Source organism: Nelumbo lutea, chromosome 2 (assembly GCF_056320005.1).
Source record: "Nelumbo lutea isolate HS-2025 chromosome 2, American lotus-T2T, whole genome shotgun sequence".
Classification (NCBI taxonomy): Eukaryota; Viridiplantae; Streptophyta; class Magnoliopsida; order Proteales; family Nelumbonaceae; genus Nelumbo; species Nelumbo lutea.
In genome coordinates this window covers 52,322,165-52,341,549 of record NC_142685.1, presented here as the reverse complement: position 1 = coordinate 52,341,549, position 19,385 = coordinate 52,322,165, and positions in this window count along the sequence as shown.

Below are 19,385 nucleotides of genomic sequence, written 5' to 3'. Positions count from 1 at the left end.
CGTACTTAAATACACGGGGTTTGCATCTTTATGGTGAGGCTTATGAATTTATTATTGGCATGAATCTACTGATCACAACGCAATGGTATCATGTACTATATAAAATACAAGATATATTTCTAATGTGCAACTAAATGAAAGTCACCAGTGGTTAGCAGATCTGAACTCATAGTCACTTTGCAGATCTATTCCGCTACATAACCAATCAAGAGTGAACTAGCACAAACTCATTGATTAGTGATGGAGCACGATCTGGATGCTCCTAGCTGGAGGATGATCTGGAACTTGGCTGCATGGCGAGCTGGTTCGGTCTGCAAAACAATGAAACTCAAAGAACCCGGGGTGGCTAACCCGACGAGGTTGCTTCGATGCCTAAGTTAGTATTACAAGCTGAAAGTTGAATGATAAGTGTACTAGTGAGCAAATAATCGCGCGTACCTTGACCTTGGGGTTTGAAGTCCTTATATAGTTGAGTCGTCGTGGGACTCACGAAACGACTCCAGGATCCTCGGCCCGTGTGGTTAGGATCCGTCCGCCCCGGAAGAGAGGTAACGTACTAGTCAATGAAGTCTATCACTACCTTCTGATCTGGGCGGGATGAGAATAAGGCCTTCGATTTCGTGGCGTGATCCCGGGGGGTTCGAAGTCCATTGGGAAGCATCTAGAATCGAACACGTGTCACCTCGGTACATGGGCAACGAAGTGGCTTTTGGTTCCGAGCTCCTGATCTACTAACGAGACTCTCCTCACTGAGTTGTCATCCTGTTGGCAGGTCGCATCCACGTGTCCCTTCCTTACTAGGTCGGGCCAAATCACCCTTCATCAATTGCCCCCCACTCCCCGTGCCAGGGGTCTTGACCCGGTGCGGGGAGTTCACAACAAGCCCAGGTGGGCTTGGCACGATGACCAGATGGTACGTAGGGCGGTTCTTCGGTTGGTTCTACAAGACCACTTGGCTCGACTAGGAAATGTTCCAGATCACGTATCGGCTACGCACAGATGTCATGCTGTTTATAAACTCTGCGGACGTCAAGAAACACACTCAACCAATTTCATCCTCGGGTAGCGTGTAACCGATTTTTATCGGAGCCGTCAGATTGTGCAGATCACAACCGTTGATCGTTGAATGTAATGGCTTATAAATAGGGGTCGAATGACCCATTTTCCTTGCCATAAACTGCGTGATTGAACCCTTTGAGATCGCATTCAAGTCTTTCAACTCGGTGCCTTCTTCCTTTGTATCCGAGGTTGTCCCGCCTTCTTCGGTGATTTTGTCTTCCCTTGCTTGGTTGTCCTTTTTTCTTTTCTCAACATGTCTAGCCCTAATTTATATGAGCTCCTTAATGGGTCTAGCGAGTCCATGGGTGCCAAGGTACGGACCTCAGCACCCGCGGGTGAGGCCAGCTCCTCATCAAAAAGTTCTTCTGTAAACCTTTCAGAGGGAGTGTCCTTACTCGAAGAGGTGCTAGCTCAGTTCGAGGAGCTCGAACCTCAGGAGGATCGACAAACCTCTAGGGAGGGGGTCTCTACCTCTTACCAAGGTTGGGACCCAAACAACTTCGGTCCTTCCACGATGACTTCAGATAGACTTCTTTCTTTAATAGCTCGCTACCGGCTTTCGATGACCTTGTCTTCCGTATTCCCCAGGGCCAGTATACTTGGGATCACGATCATCATGAGGTCGCGGTTTTCGAGGAGCATCTCGTAGCCGGGCTGCGCTTCCCGCTCCACCCTTTTATCGTAGAAATCATTAAGTTTTTTAACATCACCATTGTCGATACTAATGGAGGACAATTTGACCCAACCTATGAAATGGTGACACATGGACACTGACTCAGCACGAGCAACAGCTCAGCGTTGTAGCCTGGTACGACCAAGTGACGGGCCTACAAAGCATCTCGCTACATTGTAGCTCGCGAAAGGGATTCACCGTGACGCGAACCCCGGGCTCCCCGAGCTACCATTGAAGAGATACTCTGAGGCAATTTTAGCTCGCGAGCTAAAGTCATTAGCTCGTTCAAGCTCCCAAGCAGACAAACCACCCCAGGGCCAATTCTACTAAGGGTAACCCTAGAGCATTCCAAGTTTGCTACAGAATAGCTCGCGAATGAACCGCACGAGCACTCCCCAGGAAGCTTCCGACTGGCAGACCGTATCGGTCAGACTGCGCCATATCCCTTACTAATGGCGCAGTCCCAGTCCTTTCGACAGTCTGCGTCCACGTCTCACAGCAGGCAAGGGTGTGCCTATCACTCTGGAGACGTGTCATTCACCCGGGTGAGACGTACACCACGATGGCCACCTGCGTAGCCCTGGAAGGTAACGATTGTGGCAGGAGCCCAGTGGCGGTTATGCCCGACCTGACATAAATGTCCCTATAAAAGCCCTCAGGGTAGAGGAGAAATGGATTTCTCTTGAAACCTCTAACCTTTTGAGTATAGTGAGAACGCGCTATCTGCACTCTTAGCCTTCGTCTCCTTCTTGCTTTTCCTACATAATACTAACTTAAGCATCGGAGTATCCCCACCAGATAAACTCCCCGAGGATTCTTCATCTTCCTCATCTCAGGTTCATCCTCGCGAATGAACCGCGCTACATCATTTGGCGCCATCTGTGGGAAACGCTTCAAAAAGCCTTTCTCTAAACTTTCACATCTTTTTACTCTCCAAAAACTCAACGCTCATGGCTTCCTCTAGCAACATCGAACGAAGCACAGAAATGAATAACTCCACGGAACAGCCCCAGCTCCCTACTGTCTGTATCGGACAGTTCACCGCCCCCCTCTCAGCGGACGGGATCCATAGTTTGAACGTGCCTCTTGTAGGGGCACCCGTCATTGCTCCACTCCCTACCACAGTTGGAACAACCTTCACTGAACCCTTGGTTGTGCCCCCAGCGGCCAGCTCGAGCCAACTGGAAGATTTGGTGTAGTGCATGCGGGCTCAAATGCAACAGTTTCAGCAGTTTCAGATCTATCAACAACACGTGCTGCACCAGGTCTCTCAGTACCAGTATCAGCAGCAATTTCCCCAGCTGCCGCAACCTCAGCTTCAGCAATCACAACTCGCTCCTCGGCACCCGGCCACTCCGGCCTCGCCACGGGAGGTCAGGTCAGAAGGACCCAGCTCGCCAGGCCGACATCGGCTCAGCCCTCCAAGCCCGATACCCCGTTCATAGAGAACCAATTCGAAATCCTGGCCGCAGGATCCAAGCAGCAGCCCTCTGTCCGTAGCCATCACCAGCGGCCTGAGTTGCTTCCTGCACACACCATTCCTGACAGTACAGAAGTGAGCAGCACGAATGTCGAGCCCGTCAAGAAGCAGAGACGATGCCGCCGAGCTCGCCGGTCTGCCATCCACGACCTGTCCGAGCTCGGAGGCAAAGAAGAAGTAAGCTCGAGTGAAGTCAAGGCCCCCATCCTTTCAGTTCAATCCCCCCTATCTCCCGAGCTACTGACAGCCCCAATGCCTAAAGATTTCAAGCTCCCTCCTCTTGATAAGTACGACGGGTCGTTCGACCCAAATGATCACGTAGATGCCTTCCAATCGTAGATGCACCTGGCAAGATCCAACGAGTCGTGCATGTGTGTGGCCTTCTCCACCACTTTTAGAGGAGCAGCCCGTACATGGTACCGGAACTTGGCACCTGGGTCCATAAGAAGTTGGGCGCAGTTCGCGCAGGCTTCCACGTCCCACTTCGTCACCAGCAAGCGGTGTCCGTGAATTAAAGAGAGTCTCCTTAGCATAGTGCAAAGAGAGGGAGAGTCCATCCGGAGCTACATCAAGCGGTTCAACGACGCTTGCATGCAGATACCGCGCCTAAACCCCGCCGTGCGCCTTGCAGCAGCCAAGAAAGGCATGACGCATAAGGAGTTCAAGTGGCACATGGTCGTCAACCAACCAACGACCATAACTGAATTTCGTAAGCTCGCGAACAAGTTCATAGCCACCGAAGAGGAGATCAACCAGAAGGGCGAGAGCGCGCTCGAAAAGAGGAAGAGGGAAGGAGAGCCTTCCAGCCAAGGGGACAGCCGAAAAAAAAAAGGATGCAGCTCGGGGGGCAAAGCCAGCTCAGTCGTTCCGAGCTCCTGCAGTGGACCGAATTGATTACACCCCACTGAACACGAAGCGGGCTGAAATCCAGATGGCGATCAAGGACGCCCCGTATGTGAAATGGCCACCTCGTTTGAGGGGGAATCCCAATGAAAGAAATAAGAATTTTTACAAAAACCTCCACGACGAGATTGAAGAGCTCATCCATCGCGGGTATTTAAGAAATTTTGTACATAATAGTAATGGTAATAATAAAGCAGGTCGGCAAGGGGAGCACGGTAAGGACGCTCCCGAGTCTAGCAACAGGCCAGCCGAACAGCCACAGAGGCAGCCTCCGGAAGAGAGTCCGGTTCGGGGGACCATCCACATGATAGTGAGAGGCTCGATCGTTGCGGGTTGTACTTCATCAGTGGCTCGTACGTCAGTTCGTGAGGCCGCCTGAGAAGAGCAGAACCCTCCAAAGCGGCCGAGGACAGAAGAGCCAATTTTCTTCACAGAAGATGACGCGCGAGGGGTCCACTACCCCCACGATGACGCACTTGTGATAAAGCTGAGGATCAACGACTTCGAGGTCAGACGCGTACTTGTCGATTCAGGCAGTTCGGCCGACATCCTCTTTAAAGCTGCGTTCAACCAACTTTAGCTGCAGAGAAGCGACCTGAAGTCTGTAGATACTCCTTTGGTGGGTTTTAGCGGAGAAGAAGTCCGGCCCCTTGGGAAAATAACAGTACGTGTGGAAGTCAGCACGTGGCCTTGCATGGTCAGATTCAAACACGACTTCCTGGTGGTCGCGACCCCCTCCCCCTACAATGCCATAATCGGTCGACCGATCACCCATGTCCTACGGGCGGTGGTCTCCACCTACCATTTGGCTATGAAGTTCTCAACAGACTTCGGTGTGGGGGTAGCGCGGGGCGAACAGCTCGAGTCCCGCAAGTGCTACCTCACCGCCCTGAAGGGAAAGACCAAGGTGGTCGATGACCTCGAACTGGAGCGGCCTACGAAGTAAAACGAGGAACGAGCCGCGCCCATGGAAAAAACAGTCGCAGTCCCGACCTCAACAGCCGACCCAACTCGGATGCTTCAGATCGACGCTTCCGTCTAGGAACCTCAACGGTCCGAACTGGTAAGTTTCTTACTTCAAAATTTGGATGTTTTTGCATGGTCCGCAGTAGAGATGCCCGGTATAGACCCCGACCTTATAAATCATAAGCTGAATACTAATCCTGTAGTTAGGCCCGTTAGACAGAAGAAACGCAACCTAGCCCCGGAGCGGTGGAAAACGGTCGACGAGAAGGTTGAGAAGCTCCTCGCAGCTGACTTCATAAGAGAAGTCCATTACCCGAGCTGGGTAGCCAACCCTGTCCTGGTGAAAAAGGCCAACGACAAGTGGCGCATGTGTGTCGACTACACCGACCTAAACCGGGCCTGCCCAAAAGACTGCTTCCCGCTCCCTAGAATTAACCGCTTGGGGGATGCGACCTCAGGGCATGAGTTGCTAAGTTTCTTAGACACCTATTCGGGCTATAACCAAATCAAGATGGACCCGGCGGACGAAGAAAAGACTGCCTTCATCACGGAGTTCGGTCTATACTGTTACAAGGTTATGCCCTTCGGGTTGAAAAACGCAGGGTCAACCTTTCAAAGGCTTGTAAATAAGTTGTTTGCGCCACTAATTGGCAGAAAAGTAGAATGCTATGTAGACGACATGGTCGTCAAAGCTCAATTTTCACATGAATTAATACAAGACTTGCATTCTATTTTTCAAATTTTGCGTAAGTTTAATATGAGACTGAACCCAAATAAGTGTGTATTCGGTGTGACCTTGGGCAAGTTCCTAGGATACATCATTAACCGACGCGGCATTGAGGCCTTCCCAAACAAAATTAAGGCCATCTTAGATATGAGACCACCCCGGAAGTTGAAGGAGGTTCAGAGGTTGAATGGCCGCATAGCCGCCCTGAGCCGCTTCATGTCCAAATCGGCGGACCGTTGCCTGCCATTCTTTAAGGAAATCAAAAGCAAAGGGTTCGAATGGACCCAAGACTGTCAGCTCGCATTTGACGAGCTTAAGAAATACTTCACTAGTGTGCCGATCTTAACCCGACCCGAGGAGGGTGATATCTTAGAACTGTACCTCTCGGCAAGCGATGAAGTGTTCAGTTCGGTACTAATAAAAGAAGTAGATCGGGTTCAACGACCCATCTATTATGTTAGTAAAGTATTGCAGGGATCAGAGAAGAGATACCCAGAGATATAAAAGCTGGCTTACGCACTGGTAATTGCAGTCCGGAAGCTCCGCCTGTACTTCCAGGCTCTCACTGTTATCGTTCTCACCGACAAGCCTCTGAGGCAAGTCTTACTTAAGCCCGAGGTCTCTGGTCAGTTGACGAAGTGGGCCGTTGAGCTCAGCAAGTACGACCTCCAATACAAGCCGCGAACTGCCATCAAGGCCCAAGCCTTAGCAGATTTCATAACCGAATGCACATTCAGCTCTGAAGTCCCCAAGCCGGTTGAGCACAAGGCTCCCAGCTCGAGTGAGCCCGAAGCTCCTAGGCCGATCGAGTCCGAACCCCGTGAGGTAGCAGCCAGCGTGGCATCTCTCCTAGTTCGTCCAACCACGAGCTGGGATGAGGAGCCCTGGATCCTTCACGTAGATGGCTCCTCGAACCAACAGGGCAGCGGATCCAGAATAGTTCTGCACGGCCCAAGCGGCATGAAACTGGAGTACGCGCTACGCTTCGAGTTCGCTGCATCCAACAATGAAGCGGAGTACGAGGCATTGATAGCTGGACTTGCCCTAGCTAGAGAAGTAAAAGCAAAGCACATCGTTATCTGTTGCGACTCCCAGCTCATGGTCAACTAGGTCACCGGCGAGTATGAAGCCCGCGAGCCAACCATGATAGCTTACTTAGCCAAAGTTAGAGAGGCCCTGCTCAACTTCCAGTCACACTTTGTCAGGCAAATCCCAAGGTCGGAGAACACTGAGGCCAACGCCCTGTCCAGACTAGCCAGCGCCAACGACATCACCATGAGAACCGTGTACATAGAGGACTTGTCTCGGCCAAGCATTCTCGGGGGGGTAGAGGGGATCGCTCCAGTCGTTCAAGCAGAGCCGAGGTGGATTGACCCACTCGCGAGCTTCCTGCTACACGGAACCCTCCCTGCAGATCGCAATGCAGCCAGAAGGGTGCAGCGCCAGGCAGCCAAATACGTCATGATAGACGAACGGCTGTACAGGAGATCCTACACGCTCCCCTATCTGCGTTGCTTGCGACCTACCGAAGCCAAGCTCGTACTCCACGACACTCATGAGGGATTGTATGGCGGACACTTGGGGGGTAGGGCCCTCGCCCAGAAGGCACTTCGACAGGGGTATTATTGGCCAACAATGAAGGCAGACGCTATTGAGCTTGTTAAAAAATGCGACAAATGCCAGAAGCACGCCAATATTCACCACCAACCTGCCGTCGATCTCAAGTATCTCACCAACCCATGGCCCTTCGCACAATGGGGCATCGATCTACTCGGGCCATTCCCGCCGGCAATGGGTGGGAGGAAGTTCTTAGTAGTAGCAGTGGACTACCACCTAGTGGGTAGAAGCAAAACCCCTTGTAACAATCACAGCCCGGAACATCCAAAACTTCTTTTGGAAGAACATCGTGTGCCACTTTGGGTTACCTCAGGTATTGATTTCTAACAACAACAAGCAGTTCGAGGACATCAAATTCCAAGACTAGTGCCAAGACATGGGAATCCGACATAATTTTACTTCAGTCGCGCACCCTCAAGCAAACGGTCAGGCAGAAGTCACAAACAAAGCCATCCTCCGCGGACTAAAAGCATGGCTGGACCGGGCTAAAGGGTTGTGGGTAGATGAGTTACCTAGCGTCCTATGGGCTTACCAGACCACGGAGAAGACCGCCACGGGAAAAACACCCTTCAATCTCACTTACGACACCGAAGCAGTGATCCCTGCAGAAATCGAGGTGCCTACACTACGACTAGAAACATACAGTGATCAGACGAATGAAGACGAGCTCCGTACCAACCTCGATCTACTCGACGAAGTAAGGGACCTCGCGTATATCAGGACTGCAGCCTACCAGCAGAAAGTAGCTCGGTACTATAACGCCAGGGTCAAGAAGCGGAACCTCCGCGTTGGCGACCTGGTTCTTCGAAAGGTTATGGTACCTGAGCCCAGCGCTGGCAAGCTTGGGTCCAACTGGGAAGGACCTTACCGAGTGAAACGAGTACTCGGGGAAGGAACGTATGAGCTCGAGACCCTCGAAGGGAAACAAGTACCTCGGGCAAAGAATATTGTCAACTTAAGACAATACTATCTGTATCAACTGAGTAGGCCACGAGTCACTCCTAGAGCCTAAGGGCCAAAATGCCGAGCTAACACGATCTCGGCGCAATCAGACCCAGTTGTCTTCATGGCATGGGTGAACTTCAAGTGAGGAGTATAAGCAGCTCGGCTTAGACCCCACCAAGCATAGCTTGCTCTAGTATGATGATCGAGCTAGAGAATGACTAACAAGCATATAGTTCGGGCACACGTGGTAATCACTTTGTCATGCACCATAAAGATGCCATAAATGGTTTAAGGAACAGTTCGAGGTAACAACTATTGAGGTGTTCTACTTCGGGTACGTAGCTCTAATAGCTTGGGTGTTGAGATCGCCTTAGCAAAGATAAAGAGAGCACATCATACTTGGAAGAAAAAAAGGGAAGAACTTTCATTGTCATTTCAAAAAAAAAACGAGAAAAAAGAAGAAAGAAAAATAACAATGCGATAACCGAGCTAAACAGCTCGAGAAAGTCTGACTATCACAGGGCACAACCGCCCAACCAAAGACCTTTGAAAGACTGGGTTTATGGCACCCGGAAGCCACCAGAAGTCCAGAGAAACGTCGCCTCAGGGATCCGCCTCCTCATCCTCTGGGGAGTCAGGCTCCTCTTCCTCCGCTCGGTCCACCGTCTCAGGAGACAGACCCTTCATAGTGATGCCGTCGAGGTTGAGTCTGGAGAACTTCTTCCGGACCAGCCACTAACAAAGCTTAAACCCAGAGTGGTATGAACTCGAATCATATTCCGCCTGGAGGTCGTGGCATTCCTGGGAGTCTTTAAAATCACAGACCACTTTCTCTCGTTCAGCCTCCACCATCTGATCAAAGTTTCGAGTTCGATTTAGAAGAGTGGACTCCAAGTCCCGCACCTGCTGCCTGAGGAGCTCCCTTTCCGCCGCCATCTTCAATGGTTCCTCCCTGTAACGCACGCTCTCTTCAGAAAGCCGGGCAATTTGAGCCTCCTGGTCATGGACGAGCAGCTCCTGAGACTCGCTTCCCTTGAGAGTGTGATGGAGCTCGCCCCGGATCCGGTCGAGCTCGCCCTGGAGCTTCTTGTTAGCAGCACGTTGGTTAAGGGCATAACACGATGGACGCGCATCTGGAGAGCTATGGCATGGATGGCGGAATTCACCTGCCAGCAGAAGAAAAGATCAGAGGACAGCGGAGAAAAGCAAAATGAGAGAAGAAAAAGGAGAGGAATCACTTACCCCCATGCAGTGGGCAGAGGCGAATGCGGCGAGGTCCTCAGGCTCCATGTTCCCCCACTGAGCGACCTCATCGTTAGTAATCGCCTTCCGGCTCCTCCGGCGAGCCACGAGGTAGTTGTTTACCCCTTCCCATTTCCCCACTGGGAACCGGGGGTAAGGGCGTGGCTGGAGGGGGTTACAGGGAGCCTCCCCCTGCTGAGGGAGCTCGTCCCCTCCGAAGTCAACCCCACTAGTTCCCTCGGGTGGGGGTGTCGGAATCTCGGGCGGAGGGGAGGATAAAATTGGCTCGGCAGACCCGAACTCAGTACCTCCTGAGGGGGGAGTTCGGTCGGGGCACATCCTCTTTGCATGGCGCCTCTGGCTGCTCGAGAGAAGGCAGTGCAAATTGGCACTGGACATGATGGCTGCCAAGAAGAGCATCAGTGTTAGTCTAACAAAAATGAAATATATGCATGCGAATGTAAGTACAACATCGTTACAGAAACCACGCAATCTAAAAAGACAACCTACCCGGGCTCAAGCCGACCTGCACAAGCTTCTCCTCGGCCAAGTAGTCCGAGCAAAGGAATCCTACCGATGCCCAAGTAGTTGGGAAGGGCCACCCCTTGGGGTTATGGACCACAAAGTAATCTCGCTTCCAGGCGGGAATCTTGTTCGGCAGCTCGTACAAGAGCTTATAGCCACGGGGGGGAGAGAGGTAGTAAAAGCGCCTCTCCGGAGGAACCCCAGGAGCAACATTTTTTATACAGAGGATAGAGGCAAAAATATCAAGGTCCAGAGGAAGACAGTACTCATAACACAAAGATATAGTCCCAACCATGTTTCGAATGGCGTTGGGATGAAGCTGGTCAATGGTGACGTTAAAGTGATTTAACACCTCCACTATCAAGGGGTGTAGGGGGAGACACAAGCCAGCCTCGAGTTGTTCCTGCAAGATTACTATGTCATTGGGACCATGCTCCCAAGGGAAGTTGCCGGTAGGGAGGCTGTAAACCAGGTCCCCAGGGAGGCGAAAGTAGCGGATTAGAGATCTGAGTCTCTCCGTTGTCATCAAGGAAGGGTCAAAGGTGTCAGGCTCCCTCCCCCTAGAAGTAGGTGCTATGTCGTCGGAGGCCTCCCGAGCCTCCAGGATCTGCTCCCAGGCTCCCCCCGAGCTCGAGGGAGCATCGTCGTCCTGGTTATCGCCCCTGTGGTAGGTGTAGTACGGGTACCCAGACATGGCTGACAGCGATTGGGACTCACCAGAAGAGACGACCAATGTTTTAACATGGTTCAACCTAAAAGAATCGATGGAACAAAATTCAGTAATTGCAGCTATCTCAATTATTGTTATTTTGGTTTAACTGTTTTCACAAATCTTAATGCTATCACTGTTTAACATGGAACGCTATCGTACCCAGTTGAGTGGTGATAAGTGTTGATCGAATGCTGGGTTTGGTCAACTGAATTAGGAAAAAACAAGGTTTATTATGGCTATCCTAATAAATCTAAGGTTAAATGCTTGAATTGCAAGAATGCTAAATTGTACCTAGGATCGATGGCCAATCGATTCAACCTGAACCCTTGAACCAGAATTCGGTAAGACTGATTTTCTCTTGTTTGTTTAGTTTGTTATTCTTTTAATTTTAGTTATTTATTTTTCCCACACAATTACTTTACCCATTCGGCTAAGAGATTATTGATTTGCTCCCTGTGGGATTCGACCTAGAACCACTTTTACTGCAAATATTTTATTGTGGGACTAGTACTAATTTTGAGGGCTTCGACAAACCCGTCAAAATTTTGGCACCGTTGCCGAGGAGCAACTTTAATTTCTTAGCTATTACCTTCCTCTTGTTAACCTCTTTTGTTTTATAACTCGTGCTTCTCAACGAGGTGAACTCGAGTACAATCCCGAAATTGAGAGGACCACCCATCGTTTAAGAAAGGAGGCGAAGCAAAGGAAGGATCGTTCACCAAAGAAGGTGAATTCAGATTGTGATCTTCCCATCTTCGAAGAAGTAGAAAGAATGGCTGACAGAGAGAGGACATTAAGGGAGTTGGCTGCACCAATTATGAACCAACAACCTTTATGCATCGCGTACCCCACTCTTGAGGTAGCCTTTGAACTCAAATCTGGTTTGATTCAATTATTACCTCTGTTTCATGGTTTCCCAGGTGAGGACCCTAACAAACATCTAAAGGAATTTCATGTCGTCTGTTCAAGCATGAAACCCCATGGTATGACCGAGGACCAGGTAAAACTCATAGCCTTTCCATTTACTTTAAGAGATAAAGCAAAGGATTGGTTTTATATTCTCCCTCCCGGTTCTGTATGCACATGGGAAAGATTTAAACAACTTGTTGCTAGCTGTCCACATCACCAAATACCCGAACATCTATTAATCCAATACTTCTACGAAGGGCTGCAGCCCATGGATAGAAGTATGGTTGATGCAGCCAGTGGAGGAGCTCTAGTGAACAAGACACCTGAAGCGGCCAGGGAATTAATCTCTAACATGGCCGAAAATTCACAACAGTTCGGCGCAAGGACAGACGGTACCATTAGACGGGTTAATGAGGTAAGCCATGTAAATTTAGAAAATCAGATTTCTGACCTAACTGCTTTGGTAAGACAACTCGCTGCAGGACAAGTACAAACTGCCAGGGTGTGTGGTATCTGTTCGATTCCTGGCCATCCTACGGACATGTGTTCATCATTGCAAGATGGTTCGGTGCAGCAAGTCAATGCCGTAGGAGGATTCCCAGGCCAGCCCCAACGAAAGTATGATCCCTACTCCAATTATTACAATCCGGGGTGGAGAGATCACCCAAACCTAAGCTACGGGAACCAAGGAGGACAGCAGCAATACCAGCCCCATTTTTTCAGTCGACAGCCCCAGTTTTCAACACCCATCACAGCGCAAGGCCAACCCTCGAATTCAGGTATGTCATTAGAAGATATAGTTAAGGCTCTAGCTACTAATACTCAGCAATTTCAACAGGAAATAAGAGCCAGCATTCAGAATTTGGGGAACCAAATCAGCCAACTTGCCACTGCCGTTAGCAAGTTGGAGGTGCAGAGCTCCGAGAAACTACCATCACAAACGGTAGTCAACCCCAAGGAGAATGTAAGTGCAGTGGTGCTGAGAAGCGGGAAGGAACTGCAGCTAGAACCTACCTCACCAAGGAAGGTGGATAAAAGACAAGAAGAAGACAAGGTGCAGGACTCAAGAGTTAGAGAGAACGTTTCAGCCATGATCAAGAGGACCTTACCAAGAAAACATGCTGATTCAGGTATGTTCACCCTACCTTGTGCAATTGGCAATAAGAAAATCGAGCATGCCATGCTAGACTTAGGTGCATCTATCAATGTCATGCCATACTCGATTTACTATGCTTTGAGATTAGGTCCTTTAAGGGAAACTAAAGCTGTTATCCAATTAGCTGATCGTTCTAATGCCTTCCCAGAAGGGATTGTTGAGAATGTAATGGTGCAGGTTAAGGATTTAATTTTCCCAGCTGATTTTTACGTTCTGAAGATGGAGGAGGACACGATCGAAAGTTCAGCCCCACTTCTATTAGGCAGGCCATTTATGAAAATGGCCAAGACCAAAATAGATGTGGATGAGGGTACTCTCTTCGTCGAATGTGACGGAGAGACTATTAAATTTAATATTTTTGAAGCTATGAAGTACCCAAATGAAGACCATTCGGTTGACACTATTGATCCAACTGTGCAGGAATTTTTTGAAAAAGATATGAATGAGGAGCTAGAATCGAGTGCACAATTGGATACGAAGGCCCCTATTCCAGATTTGAACCCGCCCATGATGGATGGAAGGGGAGCACACCGAAAGCTGAAACCACGAGAGCTAAAGTAGCAAAGGAGGACGTCGAGCATAACGACGTTAAACAATTGCGCTTGTGGGAGGCAACCCATTGTGTTTAGTTAATTTTGTTATTTTGTTTGGTTTTGATTTTTGTGTTTAGCAGGAACCCAACAAGACAAACAGGGAAGTACCCCCAAATCCTTCTACTTTATGCATAATCACATACACTGGGGACAATGTATAATTTAAGTGTGGGGGGATTACGAAAATCTGATGGAAATTTGGGATACCTTACCTTCTTGAAATTTCTGCTCCCTAGAAACTTATCTTTGAACGATTTCAACTTATCAGGAATCATGTGCTTAGGCTGAATAGATAAGATAGGATGCAAGCATGACTAACTTAATCTTTCTTGGCTGCATATGGTATCTCATGATTTTAATCGATCAATAGGCAAGATGCATAAGGGTTTGATTGATTTTCACATAATTATCTGTCAAACATGGGTTGATTATTCTAGAACTTGTTGTGTTAGGCATATAGAGACCACGATCAATGAATTCATGGATCAGGCGGTGAAACCATGTGATTCTTGTGAAAAAAAAAAAAAGAGAAAGGGAGTTTGAAACTAAAATCGTGACTAATGTGAGATGGAGCATAAAATGCACTCACATCTAGAAACAAAAAACAAGTGTGAGACGGAGCATAAAATGCACTCACATTTAGAAATGAAAGCAAGTGTGAGATGGAGCATAAAATGCACTCACATCTTGAAAAGAAGGCAAGGGTGAGATGGAGCATAAAATGCACTCACCCTAGAACCCCAACCCCATTCTCACCTTCAGATCCTAGGAATTCACACTAAGTGGTGAAGATGTGATACATAGCAAGCTTATGGCAATAAGCACACCTTGTTTTGATTCAAAGGAAAGTAATTGCATCTGGCTGAATTGGTTTGTTAAAAGCAATGAGCACCCGTGCAGTCCAAGGATTTTCAGCCCTGAAAGGCTTGTCTCCTTGACTATCGATTTAACTTGGGACCATGAGGAATGGTGATTTGCAATCACTCTTAAACAAGAAAAAGGGGAGAAAGAGATGAAAAGGGAAATGTTACCAAGTCTGAACTAAAGTATGAAATGAACTAGGCCTCATGTAGAGAAAAAAAAAAGATTGAAAATCAATAGTTAGTATCTCTTGTGTTACTTGAGTTTTTGCCTTGCCCGAGGACGAGCAAAGTTTAAGTGTGGGGGGATTTGATGAGACCAAAATGAACCCTAATTTTATCCCCTAATATTCACTCTTTTACATTTATTTAGCACTTAAATGGACTCATTACTCTTGTATTTCGATTCAGGGCAATAAAGAAGGCAATTGGAAGAAAACAGGACAAATCGGATGATTTTGCACAGTTTCGGCGACAGTCAGTAATCTGGGCCTAACTCTCAATTCCGGACACCGAATTGGACAATTCAAGAAGCATTAGAAAGAAGAAAGTAAGGCCCACAACTTTTATGTTTTGGTTTTTGACAGATTCTGCCCGCATCGAGTACGAAAACGAGCCCAAAGTCGGAGCAAGTTCGCAGCCAGGCCCATTTCACAACTTAAGCCCAACTCGCAGAAGTAGCTTGAAGCAGCCCAACTCGAATTCAAGAGTTAAGAGTCCGAATTTCGAATGTAATCTCCAAGGAGAGAGTTTTATCAGATCTAAATTCTTGAATGTAATCCTAGAGAGATAAGAAGATTGAGATTAGAGCATTAGATAAGAGATAGGATAGGATTAGTTCAAGATAAGATCAAAACTCCCTAAGGATAAGATGATCTCCTAGAAGGAGTTGGAAAACAGCCCTCTCCTTTGGCTATATAAAGAGGGGGGCGAACCAGCTCTAGCAATCACTCAATCATTCAGCAATCAAGCATCAAGCAACTCAAGAAGATCAGTTCGGCCATGGAGAAGCAAAGCATGGAGATTGCACAGATCATGAGCAGCTAAGCTTCTTTTTTCTGGTTCAAGGGGAGAGGTTCGATTGTGTCATTGTGAGGTTCTGTAGTTAATTTATTTTCTTGCTTTTTAATTCAAGTATTCATTGGTTCTTGTGCACATTTTTATTGGATGTTAATGTTAATTAGTCTGACAAACTGAATTAATGTTGATTTTCCTACTGCTATCCATGATTTCGGTGATCCGTAATTGTCACGAATAATGGTACAAGTAGCAATTAGGTTGTTATCTTTTTGGGTCAATTGTTCGTGACAGCCTTTGACCAATGTTTTAACATGGTTCAACCTAAAAGAATCGATGGAACAAAATTCAGTAATTGCAGCTATCTCAATTATTGTTATTTTGGTTTAACTGTTTTCACAAATCTTAATGCTATCACTGTTTAACATGGAACACTATCGTACCCAGTTGAGTGGTGATAAGTGTTGATCGAATGCTGGGTTTGGTCAACTGAATTAGGAAAACACAAGGTTTATTATGGCTATCCTAATAAATCTAAGGTTAAATGCTTGAATTGCAAGAATGCTAAATTGTACCTAGGATCGATGGCCAATTGATTCAACCCGAACCCTTGAACCAGAATTCGGTAAGACTGATTTTCTCTTGTTTGTTTAGTTTGTTATTCTTTTAATTTTAGTTATTTATTTTTCCCACACAATTACTTTACCCATTCGGCTAAGAGATTATTGATTTGCTCCCTGTGGGATTTGACCTAGAACCACTTTTACTGCAAATATTTTATTGTGGGACTAGTACTAATTTTGAGGGCTTCGACAAACCCGTCAGGGGGAAAGTTTTCCAACTTCTGTGATACACCCATTCTGCTTGTAATCCCAAAATCACTGAAGTCAAGTTCAAGCCTCATCCCCTGTCTTCCAAACATAACACTGGAAACACTCAACCCAACTCCTGCCTTACTCAAATTTCGTTTGAAGTACTCCTAGCTATTGGAAAACTTTTGACAAGGTGCGTACGTCTTTTTTTCTAGGTTGCTTGAGGTTCAAAAATGTTGGAGAACCATTGTTTGCAATTTTTTCTTGATTGAGAATAAGGGCAAAAAGACGAGGGTCTTAGAGAAATCGATCAGTACCTAAGACCCAATAACATCACCTCAAAATCAGTCTTAGGAAAAGTTGAAAACATGTTCCTCCAGATTTAAGAAATTATTGCAACCATTTATGTTTTTCTCAGAAATAAACTGAGCCTGAATGACTTCTGTATTGGGCTGCAACAGTAGCTTAGAGAGAGGGGTGCCTAACACCTTCCCTCTCCCAATCCTTGGGACTCGAAATCTCTCGGTTCTGTGCCTTTCCCATGGAAAACAAAGCCACTATCAAAGACTTAAATCGAGTTTTTCAAATCTAAAAATGGGTGGCAACCCCAACTCTTTGAGCCAGCCATGGGCTTCCCAGAGCTCACAACGATGATTAAGCCTCATGAGATTTCATTGTTTAAGAAAAATTATGTGAATTAAGAAGCATAGAAACATGTAACAAGGAACTGCAATTTTATGTAAAGATGAATGGGTGAATTTCTCATCATACAAACAAGAACAAAAAGATGATAAGAAATATTTAAGAAAATTAAAGGGAAAAAACACAAGTGATCAAAGGAACAAATAATTAGCATGTAAACCTTTAAGACCAACAGTGAATAGAACAAGATCCACATTGCTTCAAGAATTCTTTTTTATTGCAACCAAGCTCATTAGGCATGGCCAGATTGGATTATGCCTGTCCAATTGTGTTTACATGCTTCACTTGGTTAACTTCGGTTTTTCCAAGTTGTTTAATGTTTTGTGCCGAATGATTTTCTTCTCCAGCCATCCCTTTCATAATTGGTTATTTCTTGACCAAAGGCCCGTCTCACACCATATGCTATTTCTCTTTCTCAAACATCAAACATGGACAATTATAATATGGTGTCTGAGTCTAATTTTGTTACAAATAAAGAAAATGTCAACCATGCCATTCATTGCCCCATCTGGTCTTGTTGTGAAACCAACAAATGGGAACTTGACAATATTTGATCACACCTTGGGTTAAAAGTTTACATTCAACAGGTTTTGTATTCTGCTCCAATTACTTACCTTTTTAGATGTCCTAAAGTTGAAAGTAGGAAGAAATGGTAGCGTTAGGGGCTTCAGAATGGATATGTTGATACACAAGAAAGAAATAACATGTCCAAAGTCATTACTGCCAATCAACAAGTCATATATTAAATTTGACGAAATAAAATAAATAAATAATAGAACAATTGGGGCACAGGGAGATGCTAGAGAACTTGCCAAGGTAGGAATATGAACCTAAGAAACCACTTCTCAAATGTACTTTGTACTCAAACCAAACATAGCAATATGATTAGGGAGGCACCCATGTGTGCTTAACATAGCATATACACAAATTCTGAAATGAGAGACCACTAAACTCCTTTAGAGAAGCCCAATTTGCTAGTAACCTCTCTGCTTTACGTATCACAACCTCCACCTGCAACACTTTACCTTTGAAAATGTGGTTATTCCTCTCCCCCACTAAAACAGAACACTATAAACAGTAATATCACAGAACACAGAAATTAGTAATCTCACCTTGATGATTTCGATGAGTTCTTGGACTTGAATTTATATTGATTCTTAAGAGTACTATGTGCACAGGAGTCTTCAGTGTACAGGAGTCTTCATCGTATAGGTATGTACAAGATAAGAATACAGTAAGTTAGAACACGATAGAAATTGGCAAGTGTACAAGATAGAGTTTTACAGATGTATGACTCTATCATACTCTATCATCCCCCCTCAAGTTGACAGGGGTGAAACAACAGTCAACTTGTCACGCAACATGCTGACTCGAGCAAGAGAGAGGAGCTTAGTGAAGATGTCGGCCACCTGATCATGACTAGAAATAAATCGAACATGGAGATCCTTTTTAGCAACCTGCTCTCTCACAAAATGATAATCAATTTCAATATGCTTGGTGCAAGCATGGAAGATTGGATCTGTTGTAAGATAGGTTGCACCAAGATTATCACACCATAGGGTGGGAGAAGTAGTGGATGAAACACCCAATTCACGAAGGAGTGACTGCAACCAAATCAGTTCTGATGTAGCACAAGCAAGGCTTCTGTATTCTAATTCCGTGCTAGAGCGAGAAACTGTAGCTTGCTTACAAGAGAACCAACAAATGAGATTGGAACCCATAAAGACACAAAAACCACCATGGGATCGTCTATCATCAGGACAGCCAGCCCAGTCTGCGTCTGAAAAGGCATGGAGATCAAGAGATGTAGAAGGAGACAGCCGCAATCCAAAAAGAAGCATAGACTTGAGATAACGTAGAATTCGCTTAACATCAGAAGTGGGTTGATGAATGAATTGGCAAACTTTGTTGACAGAGAAGGCAATGTCAGGTCTAGTTAGAGTCAGATATTGTAAAGCACTAATGATACTATGAAAAGTAGTACGATCAACAAGAGGCTCTCTAGAATGTTGGACCAGCTTAGTGGTGGAAGCCATTGGTGTGGAAACAGGTTTCACCCCGTTTAGTGAAGCACGACGCAAGAGGTCAACAATGTATTGGCGTTGTGATAAGATTAAACATGTTTTGTCAAGAATGACCTCAACACCAAGGAAGAAATGTAATGGACCCAAGTCTTTAACTGCAAAGGCACTGCTCATTTGATGAATGGTAAGCTGTATAGCCTTAGTGGATGACCTTGATTCTGATTCAGGGTCATAGTAAACACGGCTTGTATGAGTTACAGGGGATTTCAAGTGGAGTTACAAATAATGTCCCTCCTTCTACTGCATTCCTTGGGGTGCGGACTTCTATTGATCACTGGCATGAAAGGCTTGGGCATCCTGCTGCAAGGCTGGTTCGATATGTTGTCACCTCCAATAATCTTCCTCTATCTTCTAATAAGCAGATGACATTTTGTCATTCTTGCCCACTTGGCAAGTCGCATAA